Source organism: Ovis canadensis, chromosome 6 (assembly GCF_042477335.2).
Source record: "Ovis canadensis isolate MfBH-ARS-UI-01 breed Bighorn chromosome 6, ARS-UI_OviCan_v2, whole genome shotgun sequence".
Lineage (NCBI taxonomy): Eukaryota > Metazoa > Chordata > Mammalia > Artiodactyla > Bovidae > Ovis > Ovis canadensis.
The window spans coordinates 119,162,777-119,183,604 of record NC_091250.1 but is presented as its reverse complement, the minus strand read 5'-3'; the positions used below and the strand labels follow the sequence as shown (position 1 = coordinate 119,183,604).

The following is a 20,828-nucleotide window of genomic DNA, read 5'->3' as shown; positions in this document are numbered from 1 at the left end:
GCAGTGCAGGAGCCTCAGAAGACGTGGGTTCAATCCCTGGGTTGGGAAGATCCCCTGGAGGAGGGCATGACAGCCTATTCCAGTATTCTTGCCTGGAGAATCCTATGGACAGTGGAGCCTGGCTGGCTACAGTCCATAGGGTTGCAAAGAGATGGACATAATTGAAATGAATTAGCACACAGGCTCGTAAATTTCCACCTTGTGTGGAAAGGCACAAAGGATCTTAAAGGTGGATCATTATGGATGTGCCATGTTAGGGGCTGGGCCCAAGCTGCCTCTTTCTGCAACACCCACATCCAGTGTAAGTGTGTGGTCCCTCCTCATCTCTGTCCACAACCAGGACCTGAAAGTGATTTCAGAGGGTGCCCTACTTATCCCCAGATGATCCTTCCTTGCGGAGACGATAGAGGTACTGCCATCACCTGGCCATTCAGTAAACACTTCCAAACACCTATCTGGGATGTGGCCTCAAGCTGAGTACTGGACATTGGAGTCACTTGGGGTTCAGGGAGCAGACACAGAAATGGACAGTTAAGATACGGAGTGATGACCAGGAACCAGCACTTAGCTGAGACACAGGAGGAAGATTCTCTCACGTCGATGGAGGAGGGAAGGATATTGTTTGAGAAGACCCAACACACAACATCCCCTCTCCCCACCCAAAGGCAATACCCACTAAGAATAAATGTATTTAATATTATTGAACACTTACTGCATGTCAGGGTTACGCTAGGTGCTGGAGAAACTTTAATAAGCAAGCAGATAAAAGTCCCTGCCCTCAGGGGGCTAGTATTCTAGCAGGGGGATCCAAGTAGGCAACAAAATTAGAAAGTAGAGAATGTGACAGATGGTAACTGCAGTGGAGCTAAGCCTTCAGGACAATTTGAGGGGTATGCATGGACATCGTGTCTACTTTCGTTCAGAGAACAACCAGGCTGGAGGTGGTGAGAAGCAACATGAGCTCGTTAATTGGCCCCCTCCACAAAACCCTCAACAGCCCAGAGATGGGACCCGTTCTCTGGAGAATGAGGGGTTCCCTACATGGATCCAGAGTCCTCATCCCATCCCTAAATCAGATAACTTGGAGATGGGGAAAATCCTGAAAACCTCTCTCCTCTGGGAAATTGGAGGATGAAGAGATAAGAGAGCTCCCTCCAAAGAGGAGGCCCTCCAGGTCGAGGGAACAGTGTGAGTAAAAGTTCAGAGGCAGGAAACAGCAGGGAGAGTTGGAAAGGAGGGACGTTGGTTTTTCAGCCCTAAAGGGGAAAGGAAGGAGGAGGAATTAGGGCCTGGGCTAGGACCCTGTTGAGCAGAGAGGATACAGGAAGGGAGCCCAACTCAGCCCCATGATGGATGACCCTGCTGCCCCTGTGGGGAGGGAGCACTCCATCCAGGAGGTGTGTAAGCCCAGGGTTGCTAAGGAGACTGAGATGTCTTCCCCCTGTGACATCCATCATGTGATCCTGTCCCTCTGGACTCGCAGGTCCAGAACTCACAGAAGACGCCATCTGCCTATGACCTGCTTGTGCTGACCACAATCCCAGGACTCTGCTACCAGTATTACTTCATCAGGCCCATGAGGAGGGCCCAGAAGGACACTCTGGACAGCACCAACCAGTTTGGCTGCAGACCCAGGACAAATCGTAGGCAAGTGGGCAGACGCATGTGGGGAATGACTGCTACACCATGTTCCTGGGCAAGGACACCAACCTGATGCACAGCACCTGGGAGAGGTGAGGTGCAGCCATTGCTGACTCTGAGACCAGGAGTGTCCTAGGACCTGTGCAGGTAATGCCTCACCTGGGTCTCCATTTCCTCATTTGTATGTCAAGGATGTGATGGTGGTGAAGCCTCTTGCTGTGTAACCAGCTCTGTTTCTAGGCGTGTGAGTCTTGTTGTTGCTGTTCAATTGCTTAGTCATGTCCAGCTCTTTATGACCCCGTGGACTACAACACACCAGGCCTCCCTTCACTCTCTCCCAGAGTTTGCTCAAATTCATGTCCGTTGAGTAAATGATGCCATCCAACCATCTCTTCCTCTGCCATCCCCTTCTCTTCCTGCCTTGAATCTTTCCCAGCATCAGGGTTTTTTCTAATGAGTCAGCTCTTTGCATCAGGTGGCTGAAGTATTGGAGCTTCAACTTCAGCATCCAGTGAATATTCAGGGCTGATTTCCTTTAGGATTGACTGGTTTGATCTCTGACAAACCTAGACAGCCTATTAAACAGCAGAGACACCATTTGGCCAACAAAGGTCTGTAGAGTCAAAGCTATGTTTTTTCTAGTAACCATGTACTGGATGTAAGAGTTGGACTATAAAGAAGGCTGAGTGCTGAAGAATTGATGCTTTTGAACTGTGGCGCTGGAGAAGTGTGTGAGACTGGCCCAGGTCAAGAAAAACTTTTGTGAACTTGTTCATTCCAAAGATGTTGTTCCACAGGAAAAGAAACGGGGGGTGGGGCGGGGGCGCTGAAAAGTTCACCATGGAAAAAGTGTAGCCATTGCAAATTTTTTTAAAATTGAGAGACACAAAAAATCCATCCATCCACCAACCCTCCCATCTATCCATCCACTCACCATACATTCATCCTTGCACCCACCCCTCCACATCTCCATCCATCCTTCCATCTATCTATCCATTCACTCATGTAGTCACTTATCGGGGGAAAGTTGGCTCCCAGAGTCTGGAGCCACCCTTGTCCACCCTCAGTTCCCATCCCAGGCTGTTTTCATTGCTCCTCCACTGCCTCTTCCAACACACCCACTTCCGTTTTCTCCTGTGACCTCCTCATAGGAAGAAGACTCAGGAGAACAGGTAGCTTGGGAGGAGCACCGGCTAGAAAGTGAGGTGAAGGAAAGAGAGGAAAGGGGGCAGTCAGCAGGGGAGGGAGACGGGGTGTTGACGTGAGAAAGACGAGTGTCACCTGGAGCTCAGCCCCATCAGTTGTCAGCAGCTCTGTAAGCTCAGACCAGGACTGCCCCCCCAGTGGGGCTCATGGGAAGTTCTGTCCTTCAGTCAGTCCACAGGGACGTCCTGGGAGAGCATGAGGCAGGTAGGGAGGGCCGACTGCAGCCCACATGAGAGGTCAGCAGCGTGTGTGGGGGAGCCGGAGAAGTGGGGGTAAAACCCCAGCACATGTGAGCCTCCCTGGTCAGGCAGGGAAAGGTGAAGCCTGCAGGCCGGTGTTGGGCTCTGTCATCACTCAGGCCCCACACCCGTTCTAGGATGCCCCTGAAGGGCTGGCTCCAGCTCGCCATCCCTTTCTGCCCACCCACAGGTGCCCCACACCCAAGCCACATCCCCGCCCAGCCCTTCCCAGGAATGTCCTGCCATCCATCTGCCTGCCCTCTGTGTGTCTTCAGGTGCTTTGGGCTCAGGTGAGGGAAGGTGTGCTTCTTACCGGGCTCCCTCACCTCCCAGTAGGGGTACAACCAGCACCTGCCACACAGTCAGAGAGGGAAGCCTGTTGGAATAGAGAGAGGGTGGCTCGGAGGAGGCTTGGCAGGGACGAGACACCCAGAGCCAGGCCTGAGGCCTTGCAGTCTGGAGGGAGTCCGTGGGAGAGACGAGCGGACAGTGATTCCTTAGAAGGACCTGCCTGTGCAGAGACCTGAGGGGGGCAGCCACCTTGTGCGCAGACCACCCCAGGGCATTTGCTGGAGGAGGGCCTTTGTTCTTTCATATATGACAAGCATGTTGATATATTTCACATACCATACAAGTCACCACGTTATACGCTGTACATGTATATGCTATTTTGTGTGCCCAAAGAGTTGTGCCATTAAGGGTGGTGTCATCTGCATATCTGAGGTTATTGATATTTCTCCTGGCAATCTTGATTCCAGCTTGTGCTTCTTCCAGCCCAGCGTTTCTCATGATGTACTCTGCATATAAGTTAAATAAGCAGGGTGACAATATACAGCCTTGACATACTCCTTTTCCTATTTGGAACCAGTCTGTTGTTCCATGTCCAGTTCGAACTGTTGCTTCCTGACCTGCATACAGGTTTCTCAAGAGGCGGGTCAGGTGGTCTGGTATCCCCATCTCTTTCAGAATTTTCCACAGTTTATTGTGATCCCCACAGTCAAAGGCTTTGGAGCAGCCAATAAAGCAGAAAGAGATAAATAAATATTTAACTCAAAGCAGTGGGAGCAGAGCCTCTGAAACCGTGGTACACCCTCTGCTTATGCTCTCGGGAGCGTGTTTGGCAGCGTCTCTCCCCTTCTCCTGTGGGATTCTTTCCTGGATAGGGAGGAAATCTGTACCTCCTGGGCTCTTGGTGAGTCCACGGAGCTTTTGTCCAAGCTGAGTGCATGAGCGTCATTGAGGGTCCTTGTGACAGTCACAGGCTCTGAGGAAGTTATTTTTGTTCACTCCTGGTTCCGTGTTGGTGTCTTAATATTAAATAGAGGCCTTCTGAGCCTGGATCCCATCACAAGGAGAATTCCTGGAAGAAACTGTCCATAACAATCATACTCTTTTCTCTTTTCCACCTCTGCAGAGTAACCAAACCATCCAGGTGACCCAGGAGTTCATGGAATACCACGATAACAGCGATGAGGGTCAGGTATCCATTTCCGATAACTACGTGTTTGCTCCTAATGGTACAGTGAAGCCAGCCTGGGCGGCTGTGGAAATGGAGATCCTGGAGGGGCAGCTCTTGACCGAGATCCGGCAATGTTTCTACAGGTGAGGTTGGCCCTCTGCTTGTGCACAGCACACAGTAGGTGGTCACGGGCAGGTGGGGGACTTACCCACTGAGCCACCTGGGAAACCAGCAATGATATACACACAAGAGCTGTTCCTGTGTTTTCATTAATGCAGAGAAATAAGCCATCCAGAACCGGCCAGGTCCTCAGTGCCTCTGGTGAAGTGGGCTCCTCCTGTTCTTTTGCCCAAAAGGCCCCTCTGCCTGCCCTGCCTGGCAGGAAGGAGGCAGGGAGGGAAACAGGAAGAGAGGAAGGAAAGAAGCAGGGACAGGCATCCGGAAGTTTCCCCCAGCTTGACATATCTCTTCTGCTCCTCCTCCAGGATGGTGAATGACAGGGACCCCGCGTACACCATCTACTCCCGGCTGGCCCGCGGGCCCCCGGGCACTGACGGGGAGCTGCTGGGTCATCGCATACAGCAGGAGTACACTGTGGGCCCCTTGGAGCTGAACCGTGAGGCCATCTTGAGGACCAGCACCAATCTCATCACCGGGTAGGTCCTTTACTCCGACAACAACGGGTACCAGACGCAGCGCAGAGCCTACAAGCAGTACATGGCGAACACTATAGCTCGGGTACATCCTATGGTGCCCCGTGGGAACAGTGGCCACAGAGCAGAAAAGAGAGGCAGCCTCTCAAAAGAGGCTGGAGACACCCCTTAAGCTCCAGCAGCAGAGGCCTCCAGAGCATCTCCCAGAACCTCTGTCGCCCATGTGAGCCTTTAGGGGCTGAGACCCAGGCTTGTTCAGCACTGGGGTCGGAGCTCTGGTGCCCCCACACATGAGGAAAGTCCCTAGGTCCACTGTGGGCACCGCGTGTCCTCCTCTGTCAGATGACTGGCCCGCTGGGACTGCTCTGAGGATGAAGCAGATGGTGCCTGTCCAGGCCTGAGCGGGTGTGACCCTCCTTTGCTGCTCTTACTCGAGCCACTGCCTGGTTGCCTGGGAAACAGCACAGGCTGATTTCTGAAATCAGTTCAGCTCTGAGATGCTTTGCCCCCCGCAGCGTGACCTGGGGCAAGTCCCTTGGCTTCCCTGGGCCTCAGTGCTCTCCTGGGAAAGGGGGTAACCTCCCCCCAGCGCCGTGCGATCAGCTGGGATGATCCAGGAGCAGTGCCAGGCTGGGCACCTCCTGAGCCTCAATCCATGTTAGTTCTTTCTCCTTCCAGTGGGGAATGTGGCCCCTCCCTGCTCTGTCTTCCTTGAGTTTCTGGTCCCTCTCATCCCTGTTGACTGGTTCTCACCCGCTGTGGCCTGGGCTCCAGAGAGTCCAAGGCGCTCAGCCCAGGACATCTTGCTCCAACAGAGCAAAGAGTGTGGACTGTGTGACTGCTTTCCAGCCCAGACTTGAGCCCTTTACTATCGGGCAACCATTAGCCTACCTCAGACTGGACTGACACACAAGCCTTCGTTCCCTTCCTGCGACAGTTTTTCAGGGATGGTTTGGGAGCCCCTTTTACAGGTCGGGAAACTGAGGCTTGGGCAGCCTGAGTCCCCCAGCTCGTAAGGTCAGGAAGCAGTGGAGCTGGATTTGAATCCCAGGGAATCCACCTCACAAGTGAGAGCGCCTCCCTGCTGCTACCAGTGCCGCCCTGAGCTGCTGCTGTGCCTGTGGGGGCCCGAGGGAGATGCCTGATTAGGTGGCCCACTTGTCCCATGACCTTCACCACCAGTCTGGCAATATTTCTGCCCACAGAATTACTACCCCACGACTCAGTCCGCCTTTATCCAGGACAGACAGAGCAGGCTGGTGCTGCTGTCGGAGTAGGCACACGGCGTCTCCAGCCAAGGGAGTGGGCAGATGGAGGTAGGAGGAGGCCCCTCTGGTCACCACAGGTCCGCCAGGGGCCAGGCGGGGCCTGTGAGATGACTCTTCCCTGCAGGTCATGCTCCATCGGCGGCTGTTGATCAAACAGCCATGGGCCCTATCTGTCAACGTCACGCTGAACGACACCTCAGTTGTCCACTCGGTGCTCTGGCTCCTGCTGGGACCCTTGACCCTCACCAGGAACTTTGGCTAGAGGAGCGGGGTGGCACTGCAGCACAGACCCGTAGTGCTGCTTTGAGAGCTGAGCAGTAAAAGGGCCTCCTCTCAGAGCAGCTGTCATCCCTGCCCCAAGGTGAGCCGGCCTGTATGGGTGAGATGAGCTCAGGCAGAAACCGATTCAGCAGGAGAGGGATTGATGCCGAAGAGAGGGCCTGGTGCCCTGTAGGTCTGGTGGAGATGGGATCCTGAACCAGGGTGAGTTCAGCAATCAACATCAAGGGCTATCAATTGATGTTCTCTTGTTTGGAAGAAAAGAATCCCAAGGGGCAACCAGGCCCAGAGATTCTTGTGGAACAGAAGGAGGAGCTGGAGAAGAGGCCAGGGCAGGAGGGAGACACAGCAGCTCAGGGCCTGTCAGGAGCGGGTGTTCATGTCCATCTCTCTCAGGACTGCCAAGAGCTGCCTTCCCGGCCACCTCCTGGTCCAGGGGCAGATTCCCAGGAGACGGGATGTGATGGACCAGCAGGGTCGGGTCTGCTCCTGGGTCAGTCAGTGGTTCCTTCCTAGCACCTGGGAGTCCTTCCTGCAGAACAGATGTTGCCATGGTGAGCAAGTTCCGTGGCTGTGGTCAGCTCCATCCACGGGTCCCACCCTAGGCGCCTCCGGTGGCACATGAGAGAAACTGAAGCTGATCCGACCGAGCCACAAGGAGACTTTATTCAGAGGCCAACGCACCCCAGAGAAGGGCTGGGGTGTAATTGTGCCTTGGGCGCTGGATGCTTCATGAGGCCACTTCTCTCCTTTCTGTCACCTGAGCTTTGCTTTGACTGCAGACCTTCTTTCTCCTCCTACCTGAGACGTAGCTGTGAACAGCTCTGGGACTGTGTGTCTCCCCACCCAAAAGGAACTGAGACTCGCTCAGGTCTTAAGAGCCAAGATCCCAGGAAAAGAATCCGATTGGTCTGATCAAATCACATGACCCGAGACTGACCAATCACTGTCAGTTCAGTTCAGTGCAGCTGCTCAGTTGTGTCCGACTCTGCAATCCCATGGACTGCAGCACACCAGGCCTCCCTGTCCATCACCAACTCCCGGAGTTTACCCAAACTCATGTCCGTTGAGTCAGTGATGCCATCCAACCATCTCATCCTCTGTTGTCCCTGCCTTCAATCTTTCTCAGCATCAGGGTCTTTTCCAATGAGTCAGTTATTTGTATCGGGTGGCCAAAGTATTGGAGTTTCAGCTTCAGCATCAGTCCTTCCAATGAATATTCAGGACTGATTTCCTTTAGGATGGACTGGTTGGATCTCCTTGCTGTCTAAGGGACTCTCAAGAGTCTTCTCCAGCACCACAGTTCAAAAGTGTCAATCACTGTAGCCCCAGGTATTGTGAGGAGATGGCATTTGCACCAGCAGATGCTTCGGGCTGCCTGTGGTGTGGGCCACAGGTTGGAGGGGTGTGAGATTGAATGAAATGTGTGTGGAAAGCTCCACTTAATGTGGAGGGCTCTGAATGCCAGGAGGAGAAGCTTGGCCCAGACTCTCTCCTTGTTGTCCATCTGCCTTGCAGAGACTACCCGGGTTCACCCGGACTTCCAGCAGCAGGAAGCTGTGACGCTGCCTCCAAGTCTCTGCCTGCAGATCCTCAGCATCCCAGGCTGGATGTACAACTCAAACCACACAAAGCACCTGCAGAATCTTCAGAAAGGTGAGGCAGGTATTCAGGCATCCAGACTTGCTCTTGCCTCTTTGATGTCAACCAGATCCTCAAACCCATCACCAGACAAAGGTGCTCTCTCAGATTCATCCTGGCTCTGTGAGGTCATCTGGTTTCATTATCTGCCAAATGAGGAGATGGAGGCCCACTGAGAGGCAGGTCACTCAGCAAGCCAGGGGCAGGTGGGGCCCAGGTGCCATCTAGACTGCAGTGACTGTGTACAGAGGGGAGCCCCCAGCAGGGCATCTGGGAGGACCTCCTGGTGGAGGAAACAACTGTCAGGAAACAGCTTATCATATTGCCAAAGCACCTGGGAGCCCAGGTACACCTTATGTGTCCCTTTACACTCAGAGCATCTCAAACACAGGGCTGACGGTGCCTCAGCCACCCCACTGTTCCCGGAGACGCTCCAAGAGCTGGCACACTCCAGTGTGAGGTCTGCAGGATGAAGATCAAGAGGGAAAGGAAGAGGCAGAGGCCAAATACGACCTTTGTGGTTAATAAAGTGGGTGTTGGAGGCTGTGGCTCAGTCCTGTAGCCACATGGCTTCTTCACGCTGACCTCTCGCACCTCGCTCCACGTGTCACAGAAGAGGAGGTGGGGATCATCTCTTACAGCAGCAGTCATGCTTACCTGTGTTGGAGGCAAAGTCCACTGAGAACCCACCTCCTGGAGGCAACCTGTACCAAAGATGAGGAGAGATGAGCCTGGGCTAAGCAAGCAAGTCCCTCCTCCTAGAGAAAAGTAAGTGACCGAGCAAGGGGAGCAGCAGCAGATGGCTAGAGGGCCCCCTGCTCTCCCAGACTCTTACAACCCCCATGTTATCATCACCGCCATCATCGCCAGGGTCCTCATTATCACCAGTATCACCATCATCACCGTCTCCACCATCACCATCACCATCATCATTGTCATGTTCTGGACCCAGAGGTCTTCGCCTGTTTCTGTTGCTCCTGTCCTTAACCACAGCATTGGGAAGCGGGGAAAGAAATTCTTCTGCTGCAATAACAAAGAGCCCAAACTCTCGGGGCTCTTACACAGTGTAAGGTAGTTTCACCCCTATGCCATGTGTCCAGTGGGGCCCAGCAGGAAGGCCATACTCCTTTGTTCACTAGGGACCAGCGGGAGACTATTTTCTAAAGCATCTGTGCGACATGACACATCACTTTTGTGTTGGCCTCAGAGTCAAGAAGCCACACCACTGTTCACTGGGGCAGAGGCAGAAAGACTATACCCGAGAACTGGCAGGTTGGAGGGCAGGCCCAGTGAAGACCACAACAGTGAATGAGGCCAAGACTTTCTAGGCATCCGCATTGGCCCCTGTGTGCATGGTGGGAGCGTTAACATCGGCTGGACCTGGTTGGAATCCTCACTCCTTCTTTTGTTGCAGACCAAGCACCTACCCCTCTCTGAGCCTTGGTTTTCTTGTCTGTGAAGTAGGGATTGTGTTAGCTGCTTCTGCGGGAGGTTGAAGATGGGAAAGGGAGGTGTGTGTAAAGTACCAGGCACAGACCAGGGGTCCTCACTGCCACCTTCCTTCTGTCCCTAAGGCCATCAAGGACAGGCCAAAGTGGACTTCTGCCAAGTCCTGCTGCTGCTTCACCACCTGTATGAGAAGGGACAGCACCCTGTCCTGTCTCAGCCTGTGACGGTGAATCTGCAGGTGACCTGCCCCACCCCACGTCCCACTCCCAGATGGCTGAGTCAGGAACCCCCACTCCATGTCCCACTCCTGGATCACTGAGTCAGGACACACAAGCAGATGCTCATTTGTGTGACCCCAAGTCAAACCCCAAGTGTGACCATCCTGACTCAGATGCCACCTTGGCTAAAAGATGCATTATGGTAGTCTTGAAAAAAAAAACCACGAGATTTGATCTCTGGGGTGCATAAGGGCACCCCAACCCCTCCGACTCATGTTCTTCTAGACTTTTTGGTTCTTACCACATGCCTGTATTTTGTGTGTTTATTGTTTTATTCTTGTGATAAATCTTTTTACACAACACAGATGTTATTTGTGGGATCAGAAAACAAAACATTCTCACACGGATTATTGAGTAGGTGATCAGAGTCACTCAGTCCCAGGTGTGAGTCTGGGCATTTCTGCTCCCCGCCCCCCACCCCACCCCAGGTTCTGGCCCTTCATGTCCTCACCTGTAAATGGAGAGGCAAGGGTCTTTCCCCACAAGGATGTTGATGCTTTCAGCTGATAAAGCACACACGGCGCCTGACACCCTGATGGATGTCAGCGCCCCCAGATTCCTGCCTGTGTCCTCCCTCCCCTCCTGACCCCTGGATCACCCTCTGACCCCCACTACAAGTGAGGCTGCTGCTGCACCAGCCCAACCACATCCTCCCCGCCACACCACCGTGATGTATGGAGACCCCTCCTTTATCCCCAGTCTGCCCTCTTCATGGGGGATCTGAGCTCTTTACCTGTCTCCTGCTCATGGAGAATTTCTCTAAATCTCTCTCTTGTTGCTTTGGCTTCAGGGATACTTGCAATCTGAGAGAATCCCAACAACCCAACCCAGAGCCCTCCCTGTGGTGTCTTCCCAATGCCCTCCTTTCACAGCCATGAATATAGGGGTGGGGAGTGGTCTCTTTCCTCACTGACTCCCAGCCCACTGTCATCAGAGACCCTGTCAGCTTCACCTTCCCGCCTGGCTTCAGCAGCGCACTGGCTTCATTACTTCCTCCTTGTCACCTCTTGCTCACAAGCTGGCACCAGTCTCGGGAGCAGACGTAAATGCAGAAGAGGGGCATGGTGGCAGCACAGAGCGCCTCGCCCTCCATCCTCCTCCTTCCACCCTCTCAAGGAAGCTCCTGCAGAAGAGCCCCCAGCCTACCAATCAGCACTGTCCTTCCTCCTCAGGGATGGAGCTACCCCCTGCCTCCCCTCCCCTCTCTCCCAGTCTGAACACTATGGGGAGAGGGGGTGGGTAACATGACTGACGCCATCTTGCAGCAAGGCAGGGCTCCACCTGAGCAGCACGGGGAGGAGGGGACTCACAGCTGGGAGCAGCTCCATGTGCCTACCCCCTGTTGGTGTGCTCCTCCAGCTCGGCACCTGGGGAGACCAGCTCCTCCTCGGCCTCAGTTCCCTCATCTGTAAAATGGGGCTGCCCATCCTGTCTATCCTGTCCATCCCTGGTGGCTCAGCTGGTAAAGAATCCGCCTGCAATGTGGGAGACCTGGGTTCAATCCCTGGGTTGGGAAGATCCCCTGGAGAAGGGAAAGGCTGCCCACTCCAGTATTCTGGCCTGGAGAATTCCATGTATCGTATAGTCCGTGGGGTCGCAAAGAGTTGGACAGGACTGAGCAGCTTTCACTTTCATCCTGTCCATGGGGATTTGCTCTGGCAATGAAAGGTAGGGGGATGCTGTCCCCTGAGCTGTCAGGGGATGCCATAAATGAAAGAGGCCCATGGGCAGTGACATCCGGTCAGGAAGGGGACAAATGAAGACCATTACCACAGAGTGAGGCCCAAGAATGCAGACAGAAGGAGTGTTCTGAGGGGGCTGCAGGGATGTGGTGACCTAGGGCAGCAGGCAGCTCCAAAGGGGAGTGACAGACTGCCTCTGCTCCCCCAGGTGGTGCACACCGTCCCTTGGCCCCCCACAGAGGCCCCGACATCACCATCCACCCAAAGGAGATCCAGACATTCTTCATTCACTTTCAAGAGCAGTGAGCCCTTGGCAGATTCTGTGGGCCCCAGACACGGAAAAGCAGCCTGGAGAGATGAGGGGAACAGCTGCCCATCTGGTGGGCTAAGGGCAGGAAATGGACGGAATTGGGGTGTTCTGATTTCTTAAATAAAAATTGTGTAAGGACCTGTTTCTTGCCCTGCCCACTAGAACCTGCCCTCTCTCTCCTCTCCTCCCATGGATGGTAGCTTCACACAAGCTCATACTTCCTCCTTCATTTGCAAAAGTCAAAGATAGAAGATTCTCTTAAAGACAGAGGGGATACCCACATTGATACCAAAATGCATCTGCCTGCAGGTCCTGCCGGATCTCTCCAGGCTCCCGGCTTAACAGTGGCCCTTCTGTGTGCTGGGCGCCTTCACAAGCTCATCTCAGACCGGTGACAGCCCTGCAGCAGGGAGGCTGTACACACCATTCAGGGCAGGGAGCTGCAGCCCGGAACTTGTGTTTGAAGCCAAACTGTGAGTCTAACTCCAGACTCCCCCTGTGCCCCAGGGGCACACCTGCCGAGCAAGAGGGCCTCCCACTGCAAGGCACTGAGTGATGAAAGGAAAAATCCACAGCAGGTGAAACAGGGGACATCCAATATAAGAACTATTAACAACAAGAAAAGGGTAACTTCTACTCCGAGGTGTGCCCAAAGGATTGAAATCTTCACCCACGAGGAACTATTTCATGCATATTCACAGTGATCAAAAGTGGACACCACATTTGGGTACCTGGATGCACAAAGCATGCCGTATCCTCAGAATGGACTATTACTCTGCCATAGAAAAGGATGTAGAACATCCCAAAGATTATACTTAGTCAAGGAAGGCAGCACTTCCCCGGCGGTCAGTGGTAGAGAATCTACCTGCCAATGCAGGAGATGCAGGTTCGATCCCTGGGCCAGGAAGATCCCCTGCAGAAGGGAATGGCAACCCACTCCAGTATTTTTGCCTGGAGAATCCCATGGATAGTGTCGCAAAGAGTCGGACACGACGTCACAACTAAACAACAACAACAAACAAAGGCAGATACAGATGCCACATACTGTACTTTCCCATTCACATAAAACGTCTAGAATAGACAAATCTACACAGGTTGAAGATAGATTAGTACTTGCCAGGGGCTGTGCGAGGAGAGAATGGTGTGACTGCTCACTGTCCCGTCACCACTCCATGCACCCCAGCCTGAGACACACATCTGCTGTACAGGCAGGGAATGGGTGCTGAAGCATGGGGGTTTAGAAGAGAAGGAGAGGGCTGGAGTTGGCTGCATGGAAACAGCCTCAAGGGGCTGGAGTGTGTTACTGTCGCAATTAAGGTTGTTCATGGAAAAAGCCTAAGCCTGCCCTAGTAGATAAGCGCCATTGTTAAATGCTGCATAAAGGGAGGAGGGGGCCCACCATAGCAGCCTCTTTCTCCCCACACTCACAGATACTCTCAGTGAACAGGGCACCACCTCAGTGGACTCTCAGAGTGTAAACACCAGCCGCTGCCTAGGCAGGTTCTGGGCACAGGCACTGGTGGGTTGTCTACATGCAGAAGCAGGGTTGAAACCATAGCTGAGCCCCAGGGGCCCCAGTTCTTAAGAAACTGGGTTGAAATCTCTCCCTGTGGCTAGGGATGTACACCACTGCCGCTGGCTTTGTAAACTCAGGGTGTGTGAGATATCTGAGTAGACATGGGTGCTACTGTGGCTGGGATGGATCCAGTCTTGGTATCCGTGGGCTTTTGGGTGCATGTACATGGAGGCAAGGCTGGGCTGCCTCCATAGCTCCCATGACCGGTCCAGGTGCACAACTGTGAACCTGGGACCTGAATTCTGTGGGTCTGCACTGGTGCTTTTGCAAAAACAATGCTTGAGGGACACCGGGGCTGACTGCCGACATTCTCTTGGCTGAGGCAGGGCCAAGGGCAGTGCCAACAGTACATTTTGTGATCCTGCACACCGGGTGACAGGTAACACCACAAACTGTGTTCCCCAGTGGACAGCTCTGAATATTCAGTGGCTCCTCTCCTAAGTCATGTCCAACTCTGCAACCCCACGGAGTGCAGCACATCAGACTTCCCTGTCCATCACCATCTCCCAGAGCTTGCTCAAACTCATGTCCATTGCGTTGATGATGCCATCCAACCATCCCATCCTCTGGTGTCCCCTTCTCCTCCTGCCCTCAATCTTTCCCAGCATCAGGTTCTTTTCCAATGAGTCAGCTCTTTGCATCAGGTGGCCCACATTTTGGAACTTCAGCATCAGTCCTTCCAACAAATACTCAGGGTTGATTTCCTTTAGGGTTGACTAGTTTGATCTCCTTGCAGTCCAAGGGACTCTCAAAAGCCTTTTCCAGCACCACAGTTAGAAAGCATCAATTCTTTGGTGCTCAGTCTTCTTTATGGTCCAACTCTCACATCCAGGAGCACTCAAGTTCAGTCTGCCTCATGCCACAACCCAGAAATGGATCTGGGAACCTCTACTCCATCAGCTAGGAAGCAGATCCTGCCCTTGAAAGGACTGTGACAACCACAGAGCAAAGAGGAGCCCCCACTCAACATCCAGCGCAGACTCTGGTCATCACAACACCAGTCACACCTTCTAGCACAGGGATAACGGCTAGGACACACTGAGGAAAGAGGCAGCAGGCATCCGCACTAGAAACAGCCTCACACCGAAAACATTAAACCCACACAGGCTACACAGGGGCACTCCTACATAAAAAGCAGCCTTTCAGGACCACAGGAGACAACTGTTTCTCTTAAATTCCCAGAGTAAGAGAAACACAAGTAAAATGAAGAAGCAGAGGGACTATTTCCAGTTAAAAGATCAAGAGAACCCCCCTCACCAAAAGAATAATACAACAGACTGCTTCTGTTTGATAGACACCAAGTTCAAAAAGGAGATAATGAAAATTCATTACTGAAGGAATTCAGATAGGCTATCAGTAGAAATGAAGATTACTATAAAAAGGAATTAGAAACTTTAAAGAGGAACCAAGAAAACTTAGAAAACTCATTTACCAAGATGAAAACTGTGCTAAAGGCAATGATTAGCAGATTGAGTAATGCCAAAGAGCAAATAAGTGATCTAGAAGATAAAACAATGGAAATCACCCAATCAGAACAGTGAACAGAAAGTAAAAAAAAAAAAAGAAAGAAAGAAAGAAAGCAATATGAGAGACCTATGGGATACTACAAAGCGTGCCAATCTACACATAGTAGGGATTCCAGAGAGAGAGAAGGAAAAGTGGGTCAAAAATATATTTGAAGAAATTATGGCTGAAAGCTTTCCAAACCTAAAGAAGAAAACAGATATCCAGGCACAGGAAGCACGTGTGTGTACCCAGTTTCTCAGTGGTGTCCGATTCTTTGTGACCCCATGGACTGTGGCCCACCAGGCTCCTCTGTCCATGGAATTTTCTAGACAAGAATACTGCAATGGGTTGCCATTTCCTACTCCAGGGGATCTTCCCAACCCAGGGATCAAACCTGTGTGTCCTGCACTGCAGGCAGGTTCTTTACCACTGTGCCACCCGTGAAGCCTCCACTCTGCATTTGATCCTAGCCAAAAGGCCAGGAAATCATATACTTGTCAACACATGTGCACCCAATACAGGAGCACCCAAATACATAAATATTAACAGACATAAAGGGAGCAATTGATGGGACTACAATAATAGTAGGAGACTTTTATGCCCCACCCACATCAATGGATGGGGCCTTCTAGACAGAAAATCAGTAAGGCAACAGAGATCCTAAATAATACAACAGAACAGTTAGACCTAAATATTTTCCAGACATTACATTTAAAAATCCCCAGAATACACTTTCTTTTGAAGTGCACATGCTCTAGGATTGACCATGATATCCAATAAGATAACTGTATTTTTATTTAGTTTAGCCCTGTCTTGTTACTATAAAAAGAATTTGCAAAAACTTACAAAAATACACAAATGGGAAAAAGCTAGATATGCAAATCTGAGTGAAGGGGAACTAAGGATAGGAAAATAAAACAAAGCTAACTGAAAGGTTAGTACATAAAAAAAATCCAACTCATAAATTATGCATTTTTGAAAGTCAAACCACAGGTATGTCTCTAAACTTTCTGGTAGCTGAAAAGGAGAAAAACATTATTGGTTACAGGATCCACAGAGAAGATAAGTTTAAAATAAATCAGCTGCCCAAGAGATACTGTATTTCCTAGTAATAACAACTTAGAGAAATTTCTTTTTTAATATATATTTATTTATTTTAATTGGAGGCTAATTACAATATTGTATTGGTTTTGCCATAAATCAACATGAATCCTCCATGAGTGTACATGTGTTCCCCATCCTGAACCCCCCTCCCTCTTCCCTCCCCATACCATCCCTCTGGGTCATCCCAGTGCACCAGCCCCAAGCATCCTGTATCCTACATTGAACCTGGACTGGTGATTCGTTTCTTATATGATATTATACATGTTTCAATGCCATTCTCCCAAATCATCCCACCCTCTCCCTCTCCCACAGAGTCCAAAAGACTGTTCTATACATCTGTGTCTCTTTTGCTGTCTCACATACAGGGTTATCATTACCATCTTTCTAAATTCCATATATATGTGTTAGTATACTGTATTGGTGTTTTTCTTTCCAGCTTACTTCACTCTGTATAGTAGGCTCCAGTTTCATCCACCTCATTAGAACTGATTCAAATGTATTCTTTTTAATGGCGAGTAGTACTCCATTGTGTATATATACCACAGCTTTCTTATCCATTCATCTGCTGATGGACATCTAGGTTGCTTCCATGTCCTGGCTATTATAAACAGTGCTGCGATGAACATTGGGGTACACATGTCTCTTTCAATTCTGGTTTCCTTGGTGTGTGTGCCCAGCAGTGGGATTGCTGGGTCATAAGGCAGTTCTATTTCCAGTTTTTTAAGGAATCTCCACACTGTTCTCCATAGTGGCTGTACTAGTTTGCATTCCCACCAACAGTGTAGGAGGGTTCCCTTTTCTCCACACCCTCTCCAGCATTTATTGCTGGTAGACTTTTGGATATTGGCGTGAAATGGTACCTCATTGTGGTTTTGATTTGCGTTTCTTTATGGAGCAACATAAGGGAGACCGCAGGAGATTATGTCCTTCACAGCATTATCTATTAATACAATTAATATAATAGTGAGTGTCATCTCAGATAACTATTCCGTGTAACTTAAATGTATTCAGTAAAAGTTATTCTATGAAAGTCAAATGGTCCAGTTAAAGTTCCTAAGATATATATGGTCTTATTTGGAAGGAGAGTAAAAGTAGAACACTTGGTGGGGGGAGGGGGGGCAGAAATGAACTATTTACCCACTGCTAAGACTTAGCAGAGAATTCAAGTTGATATTCTTAAGATCGAAGATATTTGGTGTTACTAAAGACAGATCCATAAACCTTGATCATCAATTAAATGGTAGAACATAGGTTTACCTCCATTGAAGAAAGTTAAGAGCCCAAATAAGTCCATAGCTGATCACCTGACCATCCTACCTTTATAAGAGGTAGACTGAGGATTTGCAAGGAAAAACAATGATTTAACATAAGAAATCCTGTAATTGAATAACTGGCTTTCCTGATGGCTCATTGGTAAAGAATCTGCCTGCCAATGCTGGAGAAGTGGTTTCAATCCCTGGGTCAGGGAGATCCCCTGGAGAAGGAAATGGCAACCCCCTCCAGTATTCTTGCCTGGGAAATTGCATGGACAGAGGAGCCTAGTCCATGGTGTTGAAAAAGAATAGAACATGACTTAGCAACTAAACAATAAATATTCTATTGCTCTTCTCCATTTATTTCCAGTTTGTACTCTTTAAGAAGCCTTTTGATTAGAGGCTGAACTGAAACAATATGTTTCCAAAGTATGAGGTGTTTCCTTTCTTCATTCTTTCCTCTGACATTGATTGCTCTCCTGTTACAGGTCAAGCACGTATAGTGGGAACACAGTGTTGAAGACGTCATTATTTGCAGTAAAAGCCCTGATGGATAGACATATGTAAACGGCAGTTCCAGCAGAGTTCACCATACTGTAGGAGTAAACCAAAAGATTGGCTAGTTTTCGTTGAGTAATTAGAATGACTAGTTTTCTGTGAGTATGGCTGACTCACAGAAAACTAGTCAGTCTAATCATACTAGGACCACAGCCTTGGGGGTCCTCAATGAAACCAAGCCATGCCTGCGGGGCAACCCAAGATGGACGGGTCATGGTGGAGAGGTCTGATAGAATGTGGTCCACTGGAGAAGGGAATGGCAAGCCACTTCAGTATTCTTGCCTTGAGAACCCCATGAACAGTAGGAGAAGGCAAAATGATAGGATACCAAAAGAGGAACTCCCCAGGTCATTAGGTGCCCAATATGCTACTGGAGATCAGGGGAGAAATAACTCCAGAAAGAATCAAGGGATGGAGCCAAAGCAAAAACAATACCCAGTTGTGGATGTGACTGGTGAGAGAAGCAAGGTCTGATGCTGTAAAGAGCAATATTGCATGGGAACCTGGAATGTCAGGTCCATGAATCAAGGCAAATTGGAAGTGGTCAATCAAGAGATGGCAAGGGTGAACATCGACATTCTAGGAATCAGCGAACTAAAATGGACTGGAATGGGTGAATTTAACTCAGATGACCATTACATCTACTACTGCAGGCAGGATTCCCTCAGAAGAAATGGAGTAGCCATCATGGTCAAGAAAACAGTCCAAAATGCAGTACTTGGATGCAATCTCAAAAACGACAGCATGATCTCTGTTCGTCTCCAAGGAAAACCATTCAATATCACAGTGATCCAAGTCTATGACCCAACCAGTAATGCTGAAGAAACTGAAGTTGAATGGTTTTATGAAGACCTACAAGACCTTTTAGAACTAACACCCAAAAAAAGATGTCCTTTTCATTATAGGGGACTGGAATGCTAAAGTAGGAAGTCAAGAAACACCTGGAGTAACAGGCAAATTTGGCCTTGGAATGCGGAATGAAGCAGGGCAAAGACTAATAGAGTCCTGCCAAGAAAATGCACTGGTCATAGCAAACACCCTCTTGCAACAACACAAGAGAAGACTCTACACATGGACATCACCAGAAGGTCAACACCGAAATCAGATTGATTATATTCTTTGCAGCCAAAGATGGAGAAGCTCTATACAGTCAACAAAAACAAGACCAGGAGCTGACTGTGGCTCAGATGATGAACCCCTTATTACCAAATTCAGACTCAAATTGAAGAAAGTGGGGAAAACCGCTAGACCATTCAGGTACGACCTAAATCAACTCCTTTATGATTATACAGTGGAAGTGAGAAATAGATTTAAAGGCCTAGATCTGATAGATAGAGTGCCTGATGAACTATGGAATGAGGTTCATGACATTGTACAGGAGACAGGGATCAAGACCATCCCCATGGAAAAGAAATGCAAAAAAGCAAAATGGCTGTCTGGGGAGGCCTTACAAATAGCTGTGAAAAGAAGAGAGGCGAAAAGGAAAGGAAAAAAGGAAAGATATAAGCATCTGAATGCAGAGTTCCAAAGAATATCAAGAAGAGATAAGAAAGCCTTCTTCAGTGATCAATGCAAAGAAATAGAGGAAAACAACAGAATGGGAAAGACTAGAGATCTCTTCAAGAAAATTAGAGATACCAAGGGAACATTTCATGCAAAGATGGGCTCAATAAAGGACAGAAATTGTATGGACCTGAAGAGGTGGCAAGAATACACAGAAGAAGTGTACAAAAAATATCTTCACGACCCAGATAATCATGATGATGTGATCACTAATCTGGAGCCAGACATCTTGGAATGTGAAGTCAAGTGGGCCTTGGAAAGCATCACTACGAACAAAGCTAGTGGAGGTGATGGAATTCCAGTTGAGCTATTTCAAATCCTGAAAGATGATGCTGTGAAAGTGCTGCACTCAATATGCCAGCCAATTTGGAAAACTCAGCAGTGGCCACAGGACTGGAAAAGGTCAGTTTTCATTCCAATTCCAAAGAAAGACAATGCCAAAGAATGCTCAAACTGCCGCACAATTGCACTCATCTCACATGCTAGTAAAGCAATGCTCAAAATTCTCCAAGCCAGGCTTCAGCAATACGTGAACCGTGAACTCCCTGATGTTCAAGCTGGTTTTAGAAAAGGCAGAGGAACCAGAGATCAAGTTGCCAACATCTGCTGGATCATGGGAAAAGCAAGAGAGTTCCAGAAAAACATCTCTTTCTACTTTCTTGACTATGCCAAAGCCTTTGACTGTGTGGATCACAATAAGCATGGAAAATTCTGAAAGAAATGGGAATACCAGACTACCTAACCTGCCTCTTGAGAAATCTGTATGCAGGTCAGGAAGCAACAGTTAGAAGTGGACATGGAACAATAGACTGGTTCCAAATAGGAAAAGGAGTACGTCAAGGCTGTATATTGTCACCCTGCTTATTTAACTTCTATGCAGAGTACATCGTGAGAAATGCTGGACTGGAAGAAGCACAAGCTGGAATCAAGATTGCCGGGAGAAATATCAATAACCTCAGGTATGCAGATGACACCACCCTTATGGAAGAAAGTGAAGAGGAACTAAAAAGCCTCTTGATGAAAGTGAAAGAGGAGAGCGAAAAAGTTGGCTTAAAGCTCAACATTCAGAAAACGAAGATCAAGGCATCCTGTCCCATCACGTCATGGGAAATAGATCGGGAAACAGTGGAAACTATGTCAGACTTTATTTTGGGGGGTTCCCA

At 49.7% G+C, this 20,828-nt stretch overlaps 1 pseudogene; it reads left to right on the top strand.

Moving 5' to 3' along the window:
* LOC138443001 (epididymis-specific alpha-mannosidase-like) overlaps positions 1–12,101 on the top strand; it is a 34,412-nt pseudogene extending 22,311 nt beyond the window's left edge.
* The last annotated feature ends 8,727 nt before the right edge of the window (positions 12,102–20,828 follow it).